This window comes from Narcine bancroftii, chromosome 4, assembly GCF_036971445.1.
Source record: "Narcine bancroftii isolate sNarBan1 chromosome 4, sNarBan1.hap1, whole genome shotgun sequence".
Taxonomy (NCBI): Eukaryota; Metazoa; Chordata; class Chondrichthyes; order Torpediniformes; family Narcinidae; genus Narcine; species Narcine bancroftii.
In genome coordinates, this window is record NC_091472.1 from 231,910,614 (window position 1) to 231,937,782 (window position 27,169).

General features: G+C 40.6%; 1 long non-coding RNA gene across 2 annotated transcripts in view; it reads right to left on the reverse strand.

Moving 5' to 3' along the window:
• Positions 1-27,169, reverse strand: part of LOC138761708 (uncharacterized) — a 164,655-nt gene that overhangs the window by 136,792 nt on the left and 694 nt on the right. The window lies entirely within an intron of this gene.

The following is a 27,169-nucleotide window of genomic DNA, read 5'->3' on the forward strand; positions in this document are numbered from 1 at the left end:
CAAATGCCAGTTCAGCTTGGAGGCCATCTTGGTGTCTCAACTTCCTGGGTCATAAGATAACAAAGGAAAGAGCCACACCACTACCCAGCAAGGTGGAGGCCATCCAGAAGTTTCCTAGGCCAAACACAATCAGTGGATGACAGAAGTTTGTGGGAATGATCAACTTCTACCACAGATTCATCCCCTTGGCCGCCTGGATCATGCGGCCTTTGTTCACCCCAATGGCGGACAAGGCAAAGGACATAACATAGGATAAGGAGTCAGCAGAGGCCTTCATGAAGGTTAAGGGAGCCCTGGCAGGTGCCGCTCTTCTGGCACACCCCAGGGAAGATGCTCCAATGGCCCTGATGGTGGACATCTCAGGAAAGGCAATCGGCAGAGTTCCTGAGCAGCAGATTGAAGGGAGTTGGCAACCGCTGACTTTCTTCAGCAAACATCTGCGATCTCTGGAACTGAAGTACAGCGCTTTAGACAGAGAGCTGCTGGCGCTGAACTCGACCATCTGCCACTTCCTCAAGGGCAGGACATTTACGACCTTCACAGACCACAAGCCCCTGACTTTCGCCTTGACCAAGATCATGGATCCCTGGTCAGCCTGTCAGCAGCATCACCTGTCTTACATCTCAGAATACACCACAGATGTATTCTAAGATGTAAGGCAAGGACAACGTGGTGGCCAACACACTGTACAGAGTATCCACACGCTAATGAAGGGGGTGGATTTTGTAGCACTGACAAAGGCGCAGCAAGACAACGTGGAGATGCCCCAGTACAGGACAGCCAGATTGGGACTGCAGCTCCAGGACATCCCAGTCAGCACAGGTACACCATCCTTCTGTGCGATGTAGCCACTAGCCAGATCAGACCTATCGCCCCGGTGGCTTGGAAATGGCAGGTTTTTGATTCCATCCATGGGTTGGCTCACCCAGCCATCAGGACCACGGTCTTAACTGGTGGCCATCAAATACGTGTGGCATGGACTACAAAAACAGGTTAGCAGGAGGGCAAAGGCATGCATGCAGTGCCAAACGGCCAAGGTGCTGCGACATACCAAGACCCCACCATAGCACTTTGTACCCGTGGAGTGAAGGTTCAACCACATTCACGTGGACATAGTGGGACCCCTAACAGTATCTCAGGCTTTCCACTATCTGTTCACAATGGTTGACCGCTTCAAGAGGCGGCCGGAAGCAGTCCCGTTGGCTGTCACATCCACAACTTCATGTGCCAGAGCCCTCATTTCCCCCTGGGTGGCATGGTTCAGGATACCGTCCCACATTACATCGGACAGAGGGGTGCAGTTCACCTCTAGCTTATGGTCTGACCTTGCCAGCCTGTGGGGTGCCCAGCTAGATCACAGTCAAATGGGCTGGTAGAGCACTTCCACAGCCACCTCAAGGCTGCGCTCATGACTAGGCTACAAGGACCTAACTAGGTAGATGAGCTACCATGGGCACTGCTGGGGATCCGCAGAGCACCCAAGGAGGACCTCAACACCTCTTTGGCCAAACTCTTTTGTGGAGTTCCACTGGTGGTCCCAGGGGAATTCGTATCGTCTCCAGGCAGACAGGAGGATGACACGGCAGCTCTCCTCTGTAAACTACGAGAAAGAGTTGGAAACCTGGTCCCGACTCCAACTGCCAGGCATGGACACGGGAGGACCAACATACCCAAATACCTGCAGGATTGTAAGTATGTTTTCATTCACAGCGGTCCATACTGCCCACCACTGCAGAAGCCGTACGAGAGTCCGTTCTGTGTCATCTAAAACAATGGAGCCACATTCGAGCTGGAGGTCAGAGGCAAGACAGAGGTCTTCACCACAGACAGGTTAAAGCTGGCTCACCTGGACCCAGCATGCCCAGTCGAGACACCAGCACCACGCAAAAGAGGCAGGCCACCAAAACCTGCAGAGACATTGCCTTCGGGCACCAAGGACAGTTCCACTAGTTCGGGAAGGGTGGGGGGGGTATGTAGCGGCCCACAACTGTGGCAATCGGGCTAGCGCTCCAGGCGGTGAGCGCAACCAAAAGCCAGCAGACCACGCAGCAGCACTAACTCCAGCAAGTGAACCGGCGGACGAATGGCTAGGCCAGCGCAAGGGCCAGCAACCCTAAAATGACGCTGGCCCTGTTGCACACCCAGAACACAGGGACAGCATGCAGGGAAGAAGGGATTTTTTATGTAGGAATGTACCCGCACACAGGAAATCCGCTTTTGTTATGTGGGCCATTGCATCAGTCAAGGGAGGGGGCTGGAAACTGCAGAAAACGCAAACGATATAAAAGTCGGGCTTGAGCCCTCAACAAAGCAGAGCTATACCCGCTTACATTTGTGTGTGTGTCTTTCTCTGCGTAGCGCGCGGCTACAACCTAAAATTTGGTAAGGAATGCATGGTTTATTGCACAGCCATAGTTCCTGCCCCTGTAAATGCAGAGACACAGACTATCTAGAGCTGGAAACTGGAGAGGTACCACCATATCTCTCTGCCAAATAGCTCAAATCCACCAGCAGGATAAGCAAGCAACCTCAGTAGCCTTTCCAAGCCAATATATCTCACATCGAGTTCCTAATTACAGTCAGCTTGCTCTGAAGGGTATGCCACATCTATTGCAAGCCTGACATAAAATAAGCTCTGCCGGGACAGAGGAAAATAAGAAAGTTTACAAAGGTCCCTTGAAATAAAAGTAGTACCCTCACTTACTTATGGAATTCCTGTCCTGTGATCAAGTAAATTGAAGGAACTGAATTTAGAATGGTGCAAAGAATATAATCTCTTCATCTGGTACATCTCGAAGCCAAATGACTGGCCAACTTGTAGTAAAGAATTTTGGGAAGGAATTGAAGGTAAAATGAAAATGGGGAAGGCCCTAGGGTAATTGCTTATAATGTCAACCCTAGTTTGTAGTACTAAATATTTATTTGTTCCATTATCAAAATTCAATCACATTGACTTCACTGAAGAATTATTAGAGAAGGTTTATTTTTCAGGAAGAATCAAGGATGTTTAGTGTAAAGTGGACAAAATTTGGAAGGTTCCAGAGAAATCAAAAGTATTATGATATTTTCAATTCCACAGTATGAATACTTCTATCACTATTGGTTATCTTTTTATGCAGCAGACACAGGAGAAACAAAAGCCACACAGAACATGCATCTCTTAGAAGGAATTCCTCCGGGTAGAGAAGCTATGGTTCAGGTGTAATAGTTTACAGTCGTGATAAGTGGGCTGTGACAAATCAGGAATCAGTAGCAGAAATGTATATGGCTGCATCGAGGAGAACTGAATACATGTTTTCACTGGAGCCATCTAAATATACTTTTGCAACAGTCATCAGTGGCAAATGAAACTATTTCAGGAAATAGAAGTACAAAAAGGCTCTTGACATTGCTCTGCAATTTTCCCACAATGCTAATTTTCCCAAGTGAATTATGTATGCAAGTAGTAGTTGAACTGGTCCCTATAATTCTCTGGGATGAAGAGCTATAGTGGTTCACCAACATACAAATTTTTGTTAATCTTTAACAAAAAAAATATAATCATACATTCCTGTCAATTAGATTGAGCAGTATGACATTTTCTGTACTTATTCAATTCAATTTCAGTGAGTTTCAGAATGTTTGGACTTGGTCATTTATCTGTCAATGAAGAGAAGAGCTTAGGGATGAATAGTAGCGTGCGATGATATAAAACAGTAAGACGTTGGATCTAGAAGTAAGTAAGTATCTACAGGCTAGCGATTGGTGAAGGATTAATTTAGTGATCAGATAAGTAGTCCATGGGGGAGCAGGTGTGGGCCAGATGATGGATCAGTAGCAGGGAATCAAGTGGCAGATTTGTGTTCGGGCAATGGTCATGGAAGGGTTGAGGTCGTGACCTACCAATTTTGGCCAGAGGAAAACTATCATGATGAGTAAGTATATTGCCTAAAGAGAACCACAGGGAGACTCTTCCTTACGGGTCCCTTTATAGCAAAACTATCAATCCCCTCTGGGGATAGCCATAGCCCTCTAAGTTGATCCCTTGAACATATTGACCAAGAAACCACCTTGTACAAATTTCATGAATTGTTCCTTCATCTTTTATTTATCAATTAAGCTATAGCATTACCTTAATCACACACATCTTTTATTTTCTGATTTATGCCATGCCCAATATTCCAATTACTTTTTAAAAAACTTATTACTATGTAGAACAATTAAAACATTAATGAAAGGGAAACCAGACTCCTTATGGCTGATGTTACATAAAAGTATATATGATGAATAATGCTGTATCAGTTAGGCAACAATATAGCATTCATCCTGAATGTGCCTGAAACAAGTAAGTTTTCATTAAAAAAAGTGTTAATGGGCCTATGTGGGCCACTGCTACTGACATTGGACATTGAGTGAGGACAGGATCACATAACCGTTTACATACTTATTTAATGGATCCAAATCTGATCTGTCCCCTCTCACCAACTTCAAAAGAAGAGGGATAAAGAAAGAAACTAAAGGGGAAAACATGAATTTGTAAGAATTTTCTAAGATATTGAAGTTTTAAAGAAGAGATGCAATGCAGTACTATTCTGAAACAGAACTGCACATTGTTAGAGAATAGTATGTGAAGGTTAAGTTTGCATCTATGCTGTATTTGAGTTTGAAGTATTTGATATGAATGCTTGGCATTTATGAAGTTTGGACCTTAAGGGGAATGAACAAAGCAAAGAAATTTATAAACATTTAGATTAAGAATAGTTTATAGTAATCTTACACTTATCTTGCTAATTACAGCACCTCCTTACATTCTACCATGTCACCACCATGGCCAAGATTTCTGCTGTATATTTTTTAATCTGCCCAATGATATACTCAAATTCTCCAGATATTAATTAGATATGCTCAAAAATAGAATACAAACACATTCAATCAGGCCAGTATTTCTAGTGAGGTATATATTGTGATTAAATGTAATCTTCCCGACAGAGCACCTCCTTTTGACCAATTTCTTATAGGATAAAATCGAAAAAAACATTGAAAAAAAACCTACAAAACTTTAAATATGTGGTTGACTTCCAGGCCAAACTATTGTAGGAATTAGTAGAAATATTGGTGAGTTAAACATGACAGGATGTGATGTGTGTGGAGAGAGAGAGAGAAAAAAAAAAGAATAAATAAATAAATAAATATATTTTCACACACAATCCTTCAATAGATGAAGGGTGGCAGAGTTTTCAATCTGAATCCCAGAATCAGCAGTTTTTTTTGTGTGACTGTTAATAGTATTTTTCTAGGCATTGTAACCAATCTGAATAACCCTGGAAGAAGATGGATAAATAATGGGTGTCTATGGGCACTGCTAGCTAAATATGTACATTTGGGCATGGAGTGATGTCAGGATAATACAACTTTGTATATCTTTCTGAGGACTACCAAAATAATTTAACGTACAGGATAAAATATTAATATGCCTGTATTAGCTTGCTAAATAAAAAATGGAAAATGTATTTTGTGAGCTTTAATTGAGTCTGGTGTGACATCTGCATATTTTGTTTTCCTTTCATGCTCCTCTCCCAATTAAATTTTCCATTCATGTATTTAGTACCGTGAAGAATTTGGAGATAGATGAGGTGTTACACTGCCAATAAAATCAAGATCTAAATATTTTAATTCAGGAATCCATAGCTCATCAAGGAATTAGCTTTCTTTATGAGGTTCCACACTTGTCCTGTGCCAGAAGATCTACCATGTGTCAAGCATCTACAAAGAACGCAACACTTAGCAAAAGGAAAAACAATTAACTCTCACTTATCCACCACAATCTTCACTATTTAGAGGTATCATTAATTATTTGCATTCTTGTTGAAATAAAGTAGTTGTGAGTAGGTAAGTACAGTTTGTTATATGGGCATTCATTGTGTTTCAAAAGTCTTGAAGGTGTTCTTTGTCCAACATTATACACACACTTTTGCTAAATGCTGCCACATATAGACAGGCACAGGGACTTTGGGTGACATTCTTTTCATAGAAAAATAGTATGGGTTGAAAGAGGACTAGAAGAGAAAAAGGAGAAGGTTCTGTGCAGGTTTAGAGCTACCAAAGGCATTCTCTTTCACCCAACTTCGAAAAGAGCAATGTAAAAAAATGCTCATTAGGAAGTTGCACTCCAGAATATAGCCAGAAATATACAGGCGGTAACAGTTAAGTTACAGTATCTTAATATTCTTTGCCTCTTTTGTTGGGAACATCATACAAAGCAGTGCAGCACTGAACTGCACGGGTAATAGAAGCTCCACACTCAAACAAAGCCAAAACACTTTAAACCCTTCAGACAGTCAGCAGAAGCTTGTGTGTGCTCACCAGTATGTAAGAGACTCTCAGCCATTCCTACATTGCCTCAGTATTTGGACTTGTTCAGAAAGCTCAGGGGATTTCATTCCTTAGACTTTCAACTGATCTAAATCCATTTACAAAAGATCATGGTAGTTAATGCATAAGATCTGGGAAATAGCCAGAATTCATTTATTTACATAGTTATGTGCATGTCATTTGTTTCTGTACCTCTTCACCTGGTAAAAAGATGTCTCCATGGGGCAAGGATTATCCTTCAAACATCTAGCTCCAGTCACATAGTCATCAAGCAAACATCAGTGTCCTAAAGCAAGGCTTCCAAAGCCTGGAACATTATGAGATGTGTCTCAGTTTATAACAGAGTAAATTTCCTGTTGCCTGCTATGTCTTTCACAACCTGGCAATGAAGCACATTCAGCCATGCCAACAGCTGAAAAGCAAAAATGAGGAAGAGGAGATAATGTTGGTAATACATTTCTTGCCAAATTATTAGGGAATGACTAATAACATTACAATTTCAATAAACACAATCTCAGTTCCGCTACTTTCAATTTTACCTTCTAATTTTAGCTCATAGATTAGAGAATATCATACCTCTAGTCATTTCTGAGGATCAAACTGGGTTTATTAAGTGATGTTACTTACAATTTAATATCCATCATTTGTTTGACATCCTTTATTCTCCAACAATTTCATCCTCTGAATATTATTTCCATAGACTCTGAAAGAGCCTTTGATAGAGTAGAATGGGAATACTTATTCAGTGTGTTAGATAAATTTAATTTTGTTCACAATTTATAAATTGGATTAAACTGGTGTATTTATCTCATACAGCTTCAATCTTTACTAACTCAATTAAATCCAAACCTTTTACGTTGTATCATAGTACCAGACAGGGATGTCCTTTAAGTCCATTATTATTTAAATTGGCTTTCAAACCTTGAGCAGTGGCTTTTCAGCAATCGGCTGATATCACAAGAGCAGGGAGTCTTCATAAGGTGTCTCTTCATGCAGATGATATTTTATTTTATATATATAAAATCCTGACCAATAAATTCCATCTATTTTCTTACTTCTTTATCAATTCAGGCAATTTTAAGGATATAATTTGCAGAAGAGTGAGCTATTCGTTTTGAGTTCTTCCTGCTCTTTGGATTCCTCTACTCCTTTTAAAACACTGGTAGCTAAAACTCAGTTCATCTATCTAGATATTACTATTACCAAGAAATTCAATAATTTGTTTGAAGAAAATGTTCTTACTTTAATGAGTCATGAAGTCCTTGACACAGTGGTCTCCCCTTTCAATTACATTAATTAGACACATCAATATTATCAAGATGAATATCCTTCCTAAATTTTTATATATTTTTCAAGCTGTACCTGTTTTTGTTCCCAAATCCTTTTTTGATTCATTGGATCTATCATATCTTCTTTTAATATAGAAAAATAAGTGCCCCCATCTTAAAAAAAAGTTTTCCTTCAAAAATATTAAAAAGAACTGGGGCTTGGCATTATCTAACTTTAGGTTTTAATATTGGGCAGCTGATATTAGATGTATTATTTTTTGAATTCATCACAAGGAAAATTTAGGTGCTTCAAGATGGATTCATTTAAAAATTAAATTTACCAAAAAGTATTACTTTCTTTTGATACTTGGAGAACCTTTAACTTTTTTGGCCTCCAAATTAACTGATAATTTTGTTGTTCGACAATCATTGAGAATCTTTCCTTTTAAAGTTATTTTTATTAGGTTTGTCAGAAAAGAAAAATATATAATAAATCCAATGCATTGGGAAATTAAAGATAATAGCCTATGTTATAGTGACAATTGTACTTGGACTTAAATCCCAATCCAATATGTATAAGTAAAGAAGGAGAAAAATGAATCTGGTGTGGCTGCGGTTAGAGATCTAGAGAAGACGCCCACTGGAGAGTACAAACAGTACTGATTTAATGGGTCATTCGCTCTGCTTTTTATAGGCTGGCTGAGTCTTGCAGCAGGCATGGCCTACGTTCTGCCAATTGCTGGCTTTACAATCTGTAGATTATTGATTGGTCCATACCCTCCATTGATATTGTGGCCTATGGAAAAAGGCTATCTAGGCCCATGCTGCATGCTCGATCATCATGTTCAGATGCTGCTACTTGCATCAGGCCATAAAGTAGGTCATGGGTTGCAACATGATTCCCCCCACTCCCCATCCATCCAGATCTGGCAGCTCTATCCTTGGGAAGCCTGCCACTGCATCATGGGGCCATATGGGTGACTGACTGGCTGGAGACCGATGATCGTAAACATTTCCTCCCTGTCTCCGATGTCCAGCACACAGTTGGTACCATTGTGCTTGAGCACCCGGTAGGGTCCTTCATAAGGCTGTTGAAACAGCGCTCAATAAGCCCCTTGTCTTACAAAGACGTGTCTGCAGTCTTTTAAGTGTTTAGGGATGAAGATTTTGGCTGTGTGCTGAGGCCAGTATGCCTAGTTGTTCTCTTAGGTGAGTCAGGGCCGCTGCTGGTGGTTCATCCGTGTTTTTGGCCAGAAATTCACCAGGGATGACCAGGGATGAACAACGGATCATCTCCACTGTTGATACGTCAAAATCCTCTTTGGGAGTGATGCGAATACCCAGGAGGACCCATGGAAGTTCATTGGCCCATTTAGGGCTTGTGAGCCAGCCATGAGGGCAGCCTTGAGGTGCCTGTAAAACCTTTCTACCAAATCCATTGGCCTGAGGGTGGCACCAGTTGTGTTTCCAGGGTGTTGGCTTAGGCCACCCAAAGGCCTGAGGTGAACTGAGCCCCTCTGTCTGAGGTCAGATGCTCTGGAACCCCAAACCATGCTACCCAAATGTTCAGTAGGGATTTGGCGCATGTTTCCATGGAAGTTTCTGCCAGGGGAACTTCTTCCGGCCACCCAGACAAGCGGTCCATCATTATCAAGAGGTATCATGCTCCTCTTGATATAGGTACGGGGCCCACAATGTCAATACGCACATGGCTGAACCTTCGTCACGCCAGCTCAAAAGTCTGGGGTGGGGGGGGGTGGCTTTGACGTGTGTCTGCACTTTTGATGCCGGGCACTGTGTGCAGGTCCTGGTTCACTGACTGACCTCTTTGTGGAGACCATGCCATATGTGTATGCTGGCCACCAACTTGACCACTTTGAAATACCTGTTTCATCCATGCTGACAGCACTAGAGGTCTCGGTCTTCCATTTGAGGTGTCACACAGTGTCTGTTACCGATGTGTACGTTCTCTAGCTGGAGACTGGTTATTGCAGTTCTGTTTGTGGGGATGTTGGGGTCTGATTGTTGTGCCTCCACCAGGGCTGTGTAGTCGATTCCTGGGCCTGGTTATGTCCTTCTCTTTCCAATTTTTGGGAAAGGGTATTTTGTACCTTGCCTTTAGTTCTTAATATTACTTTGACTCCAAATCCTTTTCTTGGAAAAAGTGGCCCAACAATTTGATATTGACTGCTTCACAAACCCATGTAATTTCCACCAGAAGGGCCATATTAATGAGATGGAAAGATGCTATCCTCCCACCCACACTCAAAAGTTATTGGATATGATGGCATGTTTGACTTTGGAAAAAAATTAGATATTCCACTACTGAAATGAACCTTAACTTTGCTTCTTTATAGGGTTCCTTTGTTAATTATTTTCAAAATTTGTAAGATTAATTAGTTTCTGGTTTTTGACCCCAATATTTACCTTTTTTATTATTAGTAGTGGATTGTTAGCATTAAGGCAATAGCCTCTGAGGTAGGGGATTGATAATTAAAATACTAGTCCAGATACCTAATCTTTTATCCAGGATTTTCGGGACTGGACACCTGCCGTTGTTCAGAATCTTCCAGTTTTCAGAATCATTTTAAAATGGCAGACCCTTGAAGCCTGCCTGTGCCTGAGTCACGTTTCTCTCTCTCTCACCCCCTCACCCGCCCAAACCACACTGCCATCTCCCCCCTCACCCACCGGTGTAGTATTGCCATCTCTGCCCACCCACCTGAGTTGTGCTGCCTTCCATCCTCCCCCCTTTGCCAGCCCGAGTTGCACAGTCATCTCTCCCCCCACCTTGCTCACCTGCCGAGGATGCACTGCCCTCTCTCTCTTTCTCGCCTCCACTCCCCACTGCTGTACCAGCGCCAGGGTAATGGCCCCCCTTCTCGGTTCTCCTGCGCTGGTACAGCAGTTTCAGTTGCATGGGGATTATGGTCAGTGACGACGGCCATTGATCCCGCGCTGCTAATATTTTTTTTATTGTCATGTACCTATGTAAGTTTTATTTCATGAAACCAATAAAATATTGAAGAAATTTTACCTTCTATCCATTGCTTCACCTGCTTGACCACAATCATTGAAAAGATAACACCCAAACAGTTCTCTAAATTAATCTCATGCATCCTATCATGACAAAATAGAATTATTTTACCTCCTCTTTTCGTGCCTCTCTAACATAGGCCTTTGTTTTCAGTTCTTATGCTGTGCATTCCCAGAGATTGCAGTTGGTGGAAGTTACTTGGACCGGTCTGTAGATGGCTTTGCAGACCAGCCTGGAGCAGCTCCAAATGTATGTGGCCTATTGCATGCCCTTCATCATAAGCATCGGGAGTGTGGTCTGCTGTCTCGTTACATTGAATAGTTGGATTTCAAATGCTGTCATTGTGAGGGAACAGCAGATTTGCAAACATTAAGTACCTGTCACAGCCATAAAAAGGCAGGGCAATCTGTTGGATAGACTGTTGAAGTATGTGACACTCTCAAAGCTAGATTTTAAGTAGCATTGAGATATCATGGCAGCAACATGACTTCAAGCCAGTCATCAGATCTTCCAATTGGTGCCTTTTGGCTGTGCTGCACTGCCATCAGTATTGATTAGGTTAATGATGTTGAAAAAGGGCTAATAAGCAGATCATCTTGAAAAAGGATAGTCCAAGTTTCGTACAAAGCCCATGCACAAAGTTTGATCTGAATTTCCTCATGCTCGTTGAAACTTCAAGCATGCTTTCTAATCATCCCAATAAGTTCAAAATCAAGTGCAAGTTTATTGTCACATATACCAAATATGCAGTAATAGAGGTTGTTTTGCGAGAATACCAGTAAACATTTCATACATAGTACAAGAAGATACTGCTGAATTAGAGAGGGATCTGTTGATACTGAGCAAAAACATAATTTTATATCTTAGGATATATTCAAGACTCTGATAATGATGCAAAAGAAACTGTCCTTGAACTTGGTGGTACATGGTCTCATACTTGTGAATATTCTTCCTGATGGGAAGTGAGTGTGATAAGGTAGAAGGAGTCTTTTAATATCTTGGTTGCTTCTTCCAAGAGTTGGAGATGAAATTGATGGAGGTTGGAGGTGTATGATGGACTGAGCAGTGTTTACAATCTTTTGTCGTTTCTTGTAGTCTTGGCTGAAGAAGTTCCTGTCCCACACAGTGATGCACTCTGATGGGATGCTTTCAATGGTGCACCTGCAGAAGTTGTTAAAGGAGGCTGGTGACGACAAGTAGTAAGGAAAGCAAAGAAAGAAAACAATAAAAAGAGGGAAGATAGATCTCTGAAGTAAACTAGCACAAAATATGAAAACAGAGGGTAATTTTTTTTCAGATTTATATAAAGCAGAAAAGGTGTCTAAAGTGAACATGCCTCTTGTAAAATGGGAAAAAGAAATTCAGATTTCTGCTAGGCCACTCCTGGAGAGCAGGATTGTAATGGTTGGCCACTGAGTCATGTGGAATGGCTGAGTCTTTGTGCCAATCTTCATAGTGGACATATCTAATGGGGCTAAGAGATGTTATCGATGCAATGGGATGGCAGAATTCCCTCTAAGCTGTGCGTGTAACCGTTCTGTGTGCGTGCGCACATCGATTTCTTTTGTGTACATGCACATCTTAGAGGGAAAGCAGATTGAGAGGTGAGGACCTTGATACAATTGCTATGACTAAAGAGGTGGTGCTGGGCAAACCTGTGGACCGAAAGGGACTTAAGTCATCTGATCCAGATGGAATGCATCCAGGGTAATGAAAGAAGTGGCAGAAGTTATAGCAGAGGTGATTGTGATCATTTATCAAAGAACTTTAGACTCACGGCTGGTATTGACAGATTGGCATTGTGTTGCTGTTTAAAATTGAATTCGGGCAAAAGGTATGCAATTAGAGGTGAAGTATCTTAATATTTGCAGTATAGTTCGAAGTCTGTATATGCAGTGATTAAAGTAAAAACCCACAATGCTAGCGGTCACATAGGGTATTTTATAAGCAAAGAGAAAGATTCATAATCACGTTTCAGGCTTGAGCCCTTCATCATGAGCAAAATGTAGGCAGGTGCCTGAATAAAAAGGCAGGAGGGAGGAGCAGGGCAGGAGCACAAGGTCAGAGGTAAGAGAAGATAACTAGGTGGATAGGGAGGGAAGGCACAACAGAAAACAGGGAGAGGATAGTTCTGTGAATGGAGAAGGATGAGGGTGAAGATCTGGAGGAAAGGAGACAGAGGGATAGGTAAAGAGGGAGAACAGGGAGTGGTCTAGCAGAAAATGGAGGTTAATATTAATGCCATTCAGTTGGAGAATGCTCAGATGGAATATTAGGTGTTGCTCCTCCAATTTGCTGGTGGCCCTGGTTTGGCAGTGCATGAAGCCATGTCAGTGTGAGAGTGGGGCACAGAATTGTAATGGTTGGCCACTGGGAGGCCCCTGTCATTAATGTGGACAGATTGAAAGTGCTCAGTGAAGCGATCTCCCAATCTGTGTCCAGATGCTCCAATAGAGAAGGCCACAATAGGAGCATAGGATGCAGTAGATATCTCTCGCAAATTCACAAGTGAAGTGTTGCTTCACTTGCTTGGGGCCTTGAATGGTAGTGAAAGAGGAGGTGTGGGCACAAGTTCCTGCAGTCTTAGGAGAAGGGGGTGATTAGCGGGAAGGGATGAGTGGACAAGGGAGTCTTGGAGAGATCGGTCCTCAGGCAGAGAGGGGAGGAGAATATGTCTGGTGATGGAATCATGTTGCAGGTGTCAGAAATTGTGGAGAATATGCTGTATGCAGAAGGGGTGGTAGGTGAGGTCAAGGGGAATCTTCTTTTTGATGCATCTAGGGGCAGAGGGACCCAGGGCAGAGGTGAGGGAAATGGAGGAGATGCGGGGAAGGGCTGAGTTGATGGTGGTAGAAGGGTTGTGACATTTATTTGAAGATGGAGGACATCCATTCACAGAGCTATCCCTTCCTGTTTTCTGTTGTGCCCTCCCTGATCCACAGATATTACCACTTGCCTGTGAGCCTGTGCTTCTACCCTGCCTCTCCCTCTACCATTTTATTCAGGCACCTGCCTACATTTTGCTCATTCCTTGATGAAGCGCTCATGTCTGAAATGTTGGTTATGTATCTTCATCTTTGCTATATAAAGTGTGCTGTTTGACCTGCTGGGTTTCTTCAGCATTGTGTTTTTACCTTAATATCCGTAGTCAGGAAAATGCTTGAAGCTATCATTATGGAATAAATATCAAGACATCTGGATAGAAATTGTTCCATTAGGCAAACAATGCATAGATTCAGGAAAGGCAGGCCCTGTTTATCTAATTTACTGGAGTTCTTTGAGAATATAAGGAGCACAGTTGATTAAGGGGAACAGGTGGAAGGTATGTACTTGGATTTCCAGAAGCCATTCAAGAAGGTGCCACATCCATAAGGATGCATGGATTTGGGGTAAAGCATTTGCATGGATGGTTGATGTTAACAAATTGAAGACTGAGAGCAGAGATAAATGGTTGTTTTTCTGTTTGGCAATTGGTGATGAGAGGAGTGCTGCAAGGGTTGGTGCTGGGCCTGAAACTGTTCATGAGATACATTAACAATTTGGATCAAAGTTTGCTGATGCCACTAAACTGAGAGGAAAAGTAAATCATGCAGAGAATTTGCCGTGAGATATAAATAGGTTGATTGTCCAAGTGTCAAGCAAATGGAGTACAATGTTGGAATATGTCCACTTTGGAAGGGAAAATAGAAGACCAGATTATTATTTAAATGCTGTTGTTGTGCAAAGGACTTGGGAGTGCTTGTGCATGAACTGTAAAAGTTTAATTTGCAGGTTCAACAAGGTAACATTGCTGGATGGATTGGATTTAAAAGCCTGTAGGTTCTGCTGCAGCTGGAGTACTATGTGGAATTCTGGTCTCCTGACTTGAGAAAAAACATACGTGATGGCTTTGGAAGCATTCATTCAAGAGATGGGAGGTTCACCTACAGATTGAGTCATCTGGGATTATTTTTTGCTGGAATTCAGATGAATGAGGGGGATTTTAGAGAAACATACAAAATTGTGAAAGAAATAGATGATATTGAGGCTGGAAATTGTTTCCACTGGTACGCAGAAAGTCTCGAGATTCAGAGAAGATTCAGGACAGATATGAGAAGTAACTACTTTTCCCAGAGAGTAGTGAATCTGTGGAATTCTCCACCTGAGGAAGCAGTAGGGGCTGCTCCAATAAATAGTTATGACAAAGTTTGATAGGTTTTTTTCATAGTAGGGGAATTAAGAGCCATAGAGAAAGGAGAGTAAGGTAGAGTTAAGTTCACGGTCAGATCAGCCATAGTCTTATTGAATGGCAGAGCAGGTTCCATGTGATTGATGGCCCTCTCCTGATCCTGAAGTACACAAAAATGCTGATAAAATTCAGTAGGTCACACAGCATCCAAAGAAAGCAAAAGGCAGGCAACATTTCAGGCCTGAGCTTTCCTTCAGGAGTGCCAAAAATCAGACTGATGCAGATTTTCTTGTTTACCTCCTCCTACGCCTATTTCTTATGTTTCCTCAGGCTTCTGAGGAAGTACTGGTGGCATCAATGTGGTTGGACCAGGGCAAGTTACTAAAATGCTTACTTCTAGGAATTTAAAACTGTCTATTATCTCCACCTCATCACCATTAATAGTCTGGGGAGTGAACTCTACTCCTGTTCTGAAAGTCTATAACTAGCTCATTGGTCTTGTTGACATTGAGGGAGAGGTGGTTGTCCTGGGAACAAGCCACAAGTCCCTCTATCACTAACCATTTCATTGAGTATCCATCAGTTTTTTCCAGCATGCTTTCTACCCCAAGTCCCCTACAGTAAGAATCATGTGATGTTCAAACCAAGTATTGAACATTGCAACTTTGCACTTGAACTGCTCTTTGCCACTGTCCCGACATCACATCACTCATGCCTGTGACTCATTGCGTGCAAATTCGAGTTACGTCTATAGTATACTATGCCAGAATCTGAACTGGTGACAGGTCCACCAACCTATTGTTCCTATTTTGAACACAGAGATGGGAATTGCTAGCTAGCTTGCCTTGCAAAGAATGTTGCCCAGATAGGATCATGATGGATGAGGAGTGGAGTTTCTGTTAGAAGGGACATACTTACATTTTAAAAATATATTCAATCAAAAAAATGTGGGATGCGAGAAATGTTGCAAGAAGGAAATTCCAAGTACACCATCTTCTTCATTGGTCTCTACCTACCTCACTACTGGTTGCAAATTCTGCAATGCTCCTCCAATAGTAGCCAGAACTCAGTCCTCTAGGAGAGGTGCTGAACCTGTTGGCATCAGTAATGTGCTATCTTCTTGTGAAACAGAGACAGAAGCATCAGCCGAGCAAATGAATTAGTGATTTGTCTACAATGGTGAAATAACCTGTACTGTGTGACATGGACATTGACGAGTCATTGTACATCAGGACAAGGCTCAATTCTAATTGCTGAAGATTGCTGGTAAGCATATGATAGAGGAGTGTGGAGTGAGTGTAAGCCTGGAGATAGGCTGATGGGAAAACAATGTTATGATCTTTAAAAAGATCTTGATTACTTTTGTAAGATCATTGTCTGTGCAAGATTATGTTCGTTTTCTTAGGCTCTTGACTTCTCCTACTAATTGAATATTGGTTTTTTAGTATCACTTTTCCAGTGCTACCTCTTTTTTCTCCATGTATTTTTATGGAGTACATGGATTGGATACCAAGTATTTTGGAATGCTAAGGAGCGGAAAAGTAAATGAAACTCAATTAAATGTAGAAGCTCTCTCAATACTTGGTTTGAAAAAACTTGAGGACAGTAAATATTTGAATGAGACATGACTCAGTTAATCCAACATTAGTAGTGGGCTGAGTGTTTAAGCATTTTATAGTATGAAAACAATTTTTAGCTGAACAGCTAGGATTTTGTTGCAGTATGAACTAAATAATTTGATGAAAATAAGCAAAGGATATTATATAATTAGATTTTGAGAAATCATTTAATAAAGTTATATATAGATAGGAGACATGGAGAAAATTGACCTTTATCTCTAGCTGCAAACAGTGAATGTTATTCATAAATTATATGAAGCAGATTTCTTATTCAGAAATGAATAAATCATTTATCTATTGTGCAATTCAGATGTTTTGTAAACAATTCGAAGATTTTTCCTCTCCATTACCCAATAAGGAAGTCTATATCAAATATTTATCCACGTGAAAACATTTCCTGATAGGAAATCCAAAATTACCCTCAACTAGTTTAAAACCTTCACTATTCCGACAAGTGTGCTCTTCATACTCTCACAATTTTGCACGGGATTCCAGATATCTTCCTAATCCCCTTAAATTTACTACATAACCTATAATTACTCAAAACACTTCTTTCCAGTATCATGCCCAAGGGAATGAATCCTCAGTGGTAAAGAAATGGAAACGGCAGAAAATATTTATTCTGAATTGTAATACTTTATTCATCCCTCTATTTATAATCAAAATGTGTTCCTATGTATGGTATTCTAATACATATCACTTACCCAGCAAAATTACTATTGAATTCGAGGCATGTGATCCAGTGATCTACTTATAACAGAACCAAGCAGTATTCAGCAAAGGTCGTTCCAGCTACAGCAAGGTCCACATTCCCAAAAGGAATGAATACATTTAATGTGGAAATTGTTTCCCATACTTGTATAATTCACAATGGGAAGAATACAGTCAAATTTTCGGAATGATACTAAAGTGACCCAGAAACGATAACTAGGTCTTACACCATAGTATTTGGATTTTTAGGTTCAAGACCACAAGGATTATGCTCTCTAGATCACTAGTGAAACCATGTGTGATTTTGTACAATGAGCCAATTAGGGAGGTGGGTGAAGTGGAGTTGTGATAAGGCGTTCCGCCACTAAAGGAATGGGATGGCTCTGAATTAAGCCTACTGTAAAGGATACAGAAAGTGAGGGGTCTTTAAATGAGTGACTGGGATGCCCAAAAGGGCTTAGGAAACAAATTATTTTAATAACAGGCTGATTGTGTGAGGCCCATTCTATTGTGTGTGATACAATAGAATTTTGCAGCAGCAGGTCCTTGCAAATGTTGTGCACCACATTTCACTAGACAATAGGTGCAGGAGTAAGCCATTCGGCCCTTCAAGCCAGCACTGCCATTCACTGTGATCATGCACAATCAGTACCCCATTCCTGCCTTCTCCCCATATTCCTTGACTCAGCTATCTTTCTCTATCTAACTCTTTCTTGAAAGCAACCAGAAAATTGGCCTCTACTGCCTTCTGAGGCAGAGCATTCCATAGATCCACAACTCTCTGGGTGAAGAAGTTTTCCCTCAACTCCATTCTAAATGGCCTATCCCTTATTCTTAAACTATGCCCTCTGGTTCTGAACTCCCCCAACATTGGGAACATGTTTCCTGTCTCTAGCGTGTCTTATGTGTTTCAATCTGATCCCCTCTCATCCTTCTAAATTCCAATGTTTAAAAGCCCAGCACGCCAATCTTTCAACATACGACAGTCCCACCATCCTGAGAATTAACCTCGTGAACCTACGCTGCACTCCCTCAATAGCAAGAATGTCCTTCCCCAAAACTGTACACAATACTCCAGGTGTGGTCTCACCAGGGCCCTTACAACTCTTTGCTCCTATACTCATCTCCCCTTGTTATGAAGGGCAACATGTCATTGGTTTTCTTCACTGCCTGCTGTACCTGCATGCTTACTTTCAATGACTTATGAACAAATACACCTGGATCTTGTTATACTTCCCCTTTTCCTAACTTGACAACATTCAGACAGTAACTTACCTGCAGTGAACTGGAATTCACTGTCTATGTATTGTTCAGATGGCTGGCTCCTCCTCTGGCTCAACCCTCACCTATCCCAATTTAAACCCTGTTTTTCCCACCTTATCTCAGATTCACCTAAGGAATATTGTGTCTTTGCCATTGATTGTAAGCTATTAAAAGTGTATTTGTACTCCTCACTTGTCTCTGAGTGCATTTAGTCACACTACACTGCCTTCCTGTTCTTGCCACCCAAGTGGTAACCTCAATTAATCCACATTAAGCTGCATCTACCATGCATCTGCCCACTCACCCAACCTGTCCAAGTCACCCTGCATTCTCATAACATCCTCCTCATATTCTGCCATCCAGCTTTGCAAATTTACTAATGTTATTTTTAATCCCTTCATCTAAATCATTAATGTACTCTATAAATAGATGCAGACCAGCATCGAGCCTTACAGTACCCCACTAGTCACTGCCTGCCACTCTGAAAGGGACCAGTTAATCCCTACTCTTTGCTTCCTGTTTGCCAACCAATTTTCTATCCACGTCAGTACCCTACCTCCAATACCATGAGCTCTAATTTTGCTCACCAATCTCCAATGTGGGACCTTATCAAAGGCTTTCTGAAAGTTCAGGTACACTACACTCACTGGCTCTCTCTTGTCCATTTTCATAGTTACATTCTCAAAAAATTCCAAAACATTAGTTAAGCATGATTTCCCCTTAGTAAATCCATGCTGACTCGGACCGATCCTGTTACTGCTATCCAAATGTGCCACTATTTCATCTTTTATAAATGATTCCAGCATCTTCCCCACTACTGATGTCAGGCTAACTGATCTATAAATCTGTTTTCTCTCTCCCATCTTTCTTAAAAAGTGGGACAACATTAGCTACCCTCCATTTCACAGGAACTGATCTTAATCCATAGACCATTAGACAATGATTTTGAAAGTCACCTCCTTAAGTACCATGGGATGCAGACCATAGGTCCTGGGGATTCATCAGCCTTCAGTCCCATCAGTCTACCCAGCACCATTTTCTGCCTGATGTGAATTTCCTTCGGTTCCTCTGTTACCCTAGGTCCTCTGTCCACTATCACCCAACCTATCTGGGGGATTGTTTGTGTCTTCCCTAGTGAAGACAGATCCAAAATTCATTTGACTTTCTCAGGGCCAAGGAATTTCTAGATCTCAGTACTTCTGTCTACAGCTTACAGATTTTCTTTCTCTGATGCACTGATCGTTAGTTATGCTCTTTTAACAACATCATACAATACCTTTGTGCAAAGTGTATCAGAATGGAACCATTTTCAAAAATATTATTGATATTTAGCAGATAGACATGAGTGTGGGGAAATTAATAATTTGGCACACTCAATTTCAAGTCTAATGTACATCACAATAAAAAGCACTTGTGAAGTACAATGTGGCCAAGGAGATGCTTCTTTAAAAAAATCTGTTCATGAGTCTGACAGCATGGGTCCAAATATTCCATTCAGTTTTTGTGCACCATAAAAGCTTCCTCCTAAATAATTCCTCCCACCTCCTCTCCCATCCCATAGATGATGCTCAACCCACTGAGTTCCCTCTGTCAGGTTATTTCCTCCAGTATGTCTGCCTAACCCTAACAGCATATAAGATTATTAGGATCTTAGATAAGGTGGGCAGCCAGCAGCTTTCTCCTGGGTGACAATAGCAAATACAGATGACATCTGTTTAAGGTGAATGGAGGAAAGATTAGGAGAGATGTCAGAGGTGTATTTTTTACAAAGAAAATTATGGGTGTCTGGAATGCACTGCCAGGATGGTGGTGGAAGCTGGTATAATAGGGACATACAAAAATAACTTGCATAGGCACATGGATGTAAGAAAACTAGATTTCTGAGGTAGGTTAAAAAATTAGATTGTTATCGAGTAAGTTTACAGCTGTATTATTCTGTTTGCATTCTATCTATTAACACTTCCAACACTTCCTTCCTTCTGAGATTCCACCATGCCATTTAACTGCTTCTGCAAAAATGACAACTTTCTGGGTAAACAGGCTTTTCATGAATTTCCATATAGTCCACACTTCTGTTCTCCCTCATAACTAGAAACACTTACAGAATATTTAAGAAGGGTGGCACTTATCATCAATCCAGTGATAGCGAGATTCAACTATGCTGTCCGAAGCTGTCTGGAATTTGCATGTTCTCCCTTTATCGTTTGGGATCTGGGTGCTTCAATTTCCTCTTATATTCTAAAAACATGTTGGGCTAATTCGCTACTCTAAATCGCCCTAAGTTTGTAAGTAAGCGGTAAAATTTGAAGAGTTGAGGACACTGTAGAGAGAATAAAGTGGGAATAGGTAGGGTTGGTGTAAATAGGTGCCTTATTCCTGAGGCTGAGGTATCTGTTTCTGTGCTATTTTGTCATTCCATAACTCTATGATGTCTGCCATAAGCCTTCCTCTTTCCACAAGGAAAACAACATCAATCTATTTAATCTTCCTTGATAAGGTCTCAATGCTGTACCACTTAGTAAATTTAATTTTGTTATGTCCCCTCCAGCGCCACTATGTAGTAGAAATGGCATTCTACATGTGTTACATTAACTCTGTTCATTCTTACCTATTCCTTTAATTCATTTGGAGTCAATTGAACCAGACCAAGATGTCTTATCCACTCAAAAATGACTAGTTTATGAATGATATTGTCCTCTCTCTTTTTTAAAATTTCTGTATTATAATTTCAACTCTATTTACCTCTTGAGAAGTACCAATATAATCATTCAAAATTTGATGTTTTGCTGGTATTACCAGTAAATCCATCTTGTGTATTCCTTAAAGACCTCATCTCAATATGGGTTTCTTCTCATTATTTATGCTTGAAAAATGGTTTATTTACATTCATTGGGCCATGTAATTTCAATGCTGTTCTTTATATACTGAATTTCCTTTTTGTCATTTTTCTTAACTTCCATTTCTTTTATTTATGGAGTTGGTATATGCATTGCCTTGTTTTTTTTATTTTGATTTTACATTTAACTGTTTATTTATACTACTGTATTTGACAGCATATAAGACCTCCCCCCCCCCCCCCCCCCCGTTTCAGCAGGGAATATTAGAATGTTTTTTAGTGTATTTACAGATAAGTTGACAAAGGGCTTCCTTCAGCACCTCTTGCGTTGCTGGTGGGGGCCGCCATGGTCAACCTTCTCATCGAGGGAAGTGAGCAGAGGTGGTAACTCCGGAAAGCACGGGCCACCCGAGGGAAGGGGGCCCACGAAGCTGTGGGTCTGCTTTCTGGATAGCTGTAGCACCTCTGCGGGCTTCTTGAAGGGGTCGAGTAGCCAGCAACCTGCTCAGTTGCAATTTTACATACAAGAGCCGGAGTGGTATTTTTGAGCCAGTGTTTGGGGAAAAAAGTGGTAGGTTTTTTTTTCGGTTAGATGTTTTGGCTCAACTCCATCAAATTCATTTTAAATGTTTGTCATTCCTGTTCTTTCGCTCCATTTCCAGTTGGCTTTCTCCATTTACTCATATTATTTTTTTCTCAATCTATTACTTTGGACTTTACCTTGGTTACATTTCTATGATTACATTGTCATATCTTCTCTGAATAGTTTAGTGATTTCCAATTTAGAAATTTAGTGATTTTCAACTTGCTTGGTTTTCTTATCTAAGGGAAAGGAGGAAGTCCTGAACATGGCAAATGTGCCATTGTGGCGACCAATGCGTTTGGTGCTCAGGCCAATTGATTGTAATGTACGTGCAGTCGGAACAGCCTTCATCAAGATGGTGCCGGGCATCTTCCCCTCCCCCTCAAGGGCCAGCATGCGCGAAGTATGAATAGCTGCCAGTCAGCGTCGCAACGTCCAGTTCCCAATGGCGGGAACAGGGAGCATCTTTAAAATGCTCAGTGAGCAAACAATAAAGCAGCAAGTTTTGGAACGAACCTGTCGACTTCCGGTCTTGTTATTCGATCCATAGCACGAATGCTACATCATTTTATTTTCTCTACCTCTTGCTAGTTTAATCGTAACTTATTGAAGTGGTCCTTGTTAGCATTCTAGGTTTTTTAACTATTTTGTAGACTGACTTCCTATCTTGAACTGTCTCTGTCTTAAGATTATCCTCCTTTTTTGTGACATCAAAATCAATTTGTTTGCTATCTTAACATTAGTTTAGTCTTTTCTTACCAAGAGCTATTGCACCATTTTCTAATTATTATTGCTTTAAACCCTATATTGCTTCTTTTCCTATTGTTTCCTTAAAACCATAGATGATATTTCAAAGGATTTCATAAAGATGTGGCACTTCTAAAGTAATTTGTTTGGGTGTAGCTGACAAATGAGCAAGATCTATATTTCTGAGAAAGGGATTGTGTGGCTACTTAATTTCTACCTGAGAGAATAACAGAGAAAATTTTATAACAAAACTGAAATTATAATTTTGCCTCTTAAACTGCTTTCTTTCGATAAATTGGTGCTATTAATTGCTGTAAGTTATTTACTGTATAAACTATTTGTTGTATCAAACTGTAAGTGGTGCTGTGTCTATTATTAATTTCTTTCTGTAATAATATTGTAAAATGCCTACAAATTCCAAGGTAATAAATGAGTCTATTATTTGTAAATGATTTAGCTTTGTGGATGTTTGTTCAGTCAAACTTTAATACAAATAAACAAAATGCTACAGGAATTCAGCAGATCTGGCAGCATCCACGAATGGAAAAGGACAGTTGACATTTTGATCATAAGAAAATCTGTTCACAACAAAGATATTCAGGTGACATGGTCCAATTAAACAATTAAAGCATGTCATCTTATCCGGCGAGATCCATGTTTTTTTTTAATACTGGCGTTGGATTAACGACTCTTTGTTTGCCTTTGAAGAATAAAGGAAAGATTTTTGTGTATATTGTGTTAATGGGAATAAATTGAATCTTGAATATGGTACTCTGGCAATGCCTACATTTTAGTTTTTGTTTATTATTAATAAATTCTAATCCTCCATTTCACTTGCTAAAAAGATGGCAATGATCATCTTCTACCATCTCCAAATTATCTCACTCCATGTCTCACCAGCATGGTTGAAGAACTTGTAACTGCAGAACACCAGAGCAGGTGTGTAGCACATTGAAATGTAATTCTGAGATCATTTCTATTTTTGCACTATTAAGCAGAGATGTTTTGTTTTTATTGATATATCAGTGATGCTTCCCATAGGACGAGTTAAAATAATTTTATGTTCTTGCTTGGTAACATGTGGGCAACTCAGTTTCCTCCCCTCATTAACTTTTCAAATTTCTGTTACTTTTCATGAGTAGACGGGCCACAGTGAAAGAGCTTTGATCTGATCTGTTAACCGTGGAATTGTATTTTAGCTTCACACACATTATCCAGTGCTGCGGTTTCATCAAGATAGGACCTCATTTTTGGCAAAGGCAGGCATAAAAGGCACATTTATATTTGCATTTATACAGCAAGTTATTGTTGAATTCATATGATGCATAGGTTTTGCTATGGCACAACAATCCTTCTGGAGTTTCACACACAAGAGCATGATGGAGACGAAATTGCATTTGATGTAAAATAGATGGAGAAAGGGAGATTGAGATGCTGCTACATAAAAGGCTCAACATCAAGACAAAGAGACTGCAGTAGCAAATACAGGTATACGAATGAAAGATTTTCTGTCATACTACTTGAACCCCTCACTGATTTTTTAACATATATTCATGAAATGGATGTGGGAGTATAAATTCTAAATCTGCAGATTTAACTTGAACTGTGAGCAGGACAGAAACCTACTCAAGAAGATATAAATAGGTGGATAGATGGCATACAGAATTTAATGCTGAGAAATGAGGTAGGAAAAATGAGAACAGATAATATAAACTTGAAGGCACAATTAGAACAATTGCTGAAAGTAGGAGTGCAGATAAGAAAGTGGTTGAAAAACATAAAGGACCTTGGACTTTTAAGAGTAGGAGGAGGCCATCCAGCCCATTATACCTGCACCACCATTCAGTAACTGATGGCTCAGTTTCACCTGCCCACCTATTCCCCAGACCCTTTACTACACAAAAAAATCTACTATGTCTTAAATAGATTTAATGAGGCAGCTTCCACTGCTCTTCAATAAACAGAAATGTATAAGAGCAAGGAGGTCATGATAAACCTTCCTGAAACAATGGACTGGCTACACTGGAATCTTGTACAACAATCTGGATGCCACACTTTAGGAATGATGCAAAAGCTTCAGTAAAGGTACAGAAGAAATCTTCAAGATGAAGATTCTTGGATTTTTATCTTTAGAACAGCATTGCAATGGGATCTGATTCAATAAAACATTAAAACTCATGTATGTGGAGTGGATAGAGAGAAATGTATTGGCAGAAGGGTCAAGAATCAGAGGGACCAAAATGAAATCATGTTGTATATCTGAAATAAATACAACATATGATGAAAATGTTGAACAGGTCAGAGAACCTGCAAAGTCAGAAACAAAGTTAATATTTCAAGTTAATACCCATTCAGAACTAATAAAATTAGAAATTCAACGTTTTTAAGTTGCAGAGGAGGAGGCTGGTGGTAAGAGAGGCTACTTGCTTTTTCATTCTGGCTGATTCGTTATTAAGGAAATGAATGAGTACATTGCTCAAACTGTGGGATACAAACAGTTGCTGGGAATTTGAAATAAAGAATTCTAGAAATAACTAGCAAGTCAAAGGAGGACATAGAAGGAAAATGCTCAGTAAAATAAGCAAAAGTAACAGGAAAATTTGTTTTTATTTTACAATGAGCAGTTAGGATCTGAAATACATTGCCACATACAACTGTGGAAGCATATTTAATTGTTACCTTCAAAACTGAATGGAATAAATATCAGAAAGGGAAGAAATTGTAAGACGATGGCAAAGCAATGGGGAAAAACTGGTATGGACTTGAGAGGCCTCCTTCCATTCTGTATCTATTCTGTGATGAACCAGTATTAAGAGGAATAAATGGATTTTAAATTTAGAAATACAGCACAGCAATGGACCCTTCTGGGCTACGACCCCTGTACACTTTTTTGAAGGGTGGAGGAAACCCACGCAGATACAGGGATAACATACAAACCACTCACAGACAGCGCAGGATTCAAACCCGGGTCGTTGGCACTGTAACAGTGTTGCACTAACCTCTACGCTAAGTGGGCCGCGTTTGTTTGGTCTTCTTATCCATTCATTGATCATTCATAATTACCCCTGAACTGAGAGGACACTCAAGAGTTAAACACATTGTGGGTCTGGATTCACATACGGTCTACTTGGATGAACTTGTGTTCTCTCTTTCTCAGTTCTGAAGGAAATTTGGACTGGAACTTATTTTTTCGTCTTTGTTCAATGTTTCCTGGTCTGTTCAATATTATCTAGCAGCTTGTTTTTTTTTCAGATTTTCAGCATCTGCAGTATATTGGGGATTTTTATTCACACATTTAGGGCGGCACCGTTGGCGTAGCAGTTAGCGCAATACTGTTACAGCACCAGTGATCGGGACCAGTGTTTGAGTTGCATGCTGTCTGTGTCCCCAGGGGCTCCTGGGTCCAAATGGCCCGTTTCAGTGCTGTATGTCTAAATTTAAATTCAACAAAACTACAAAAGATTGACTGAACATCGCAGGTGCCATGACTGCATTCCACCATCAGTGTAGGGACCCATGGCCCAGAAGACCAAAAGGTTGATTGTGTATGCTATATAAAATACAGTTTGATCTGGGGAATTTTTCCAGCATTGTGTTCTCATTTCACCACGGTGTCTGTACACTTTCGTATTTTACTTCCTGTACCTTTCCTCTCATATAAACGGAGAAAATAGGATTACGCTTTTTATTCATTATTCTACGAAATCCAAGTTCTAATCTAAAAGTTGGATGTGTACGACTTTCCCACAAGTTACTGTGGATTGAAATGCAATGATTTCCGTAGCCACGTGAGGCACTCGCCGAATAACCATGGGATATGAATGATGTATTAATTGCACGTAAACATATATTATTTCCGTTTAAAATGTGGAAGGAGCTACAAATAGTTCTTGGTCAAGGGAGAAAGTTTCAATCACACATTTTGCAAATTCCACGGTCGTACAGTGACAGAAAAAGGTCAATCAAACCCTATTTTAGCAGCGGTACCTTCCAGTACTCCAGTAATAATTGATAAAAATTAATAGTTCTGGAGGAGGCACGGTACAAAAAAGGACTAAAAATATACCCTTCAAGCCTGATTAAAAGCCAAATGGTCTGCAGCTAAAAAAAACCGTAAGCGTGGGGGGTAATATTGAAAGCGCAAAGCGAGTTAATAAATTGCATGCGAATTTAATACTGGATTACCCCAGTTCTCCAGGGTTGGTTTGCAGCACCTCGTGTTTATACTATGCATTTCCCCCCCCCCCCCAGCATTTCCAGAATTCAAAACACCAAATGATTAAGATTTTTTAGGCGGAGAGTGGGCACTGCAAACCTTCAAGCTGCTTCGAGGTTAAAGCAAGCGTGACAATCACTGCTCGACCTTTACTACACATCAACAAATATAAAAACGTATGGTTTGACTGCAAAAAAAATCCAACGAAGGTGCAACCTTATGCAATCCAAATGGGTTGAGATGGACGCACAAAAAAATCCAGAGGTTTGGACTCCATGCAAGTCAGAAATGCACATCAGCGCCCAATCCCGCACCCACCCTGACTCGAGCCAGGGCGGCGCGCGCGCCCCCTGTAAGCTCCAGCACGCGC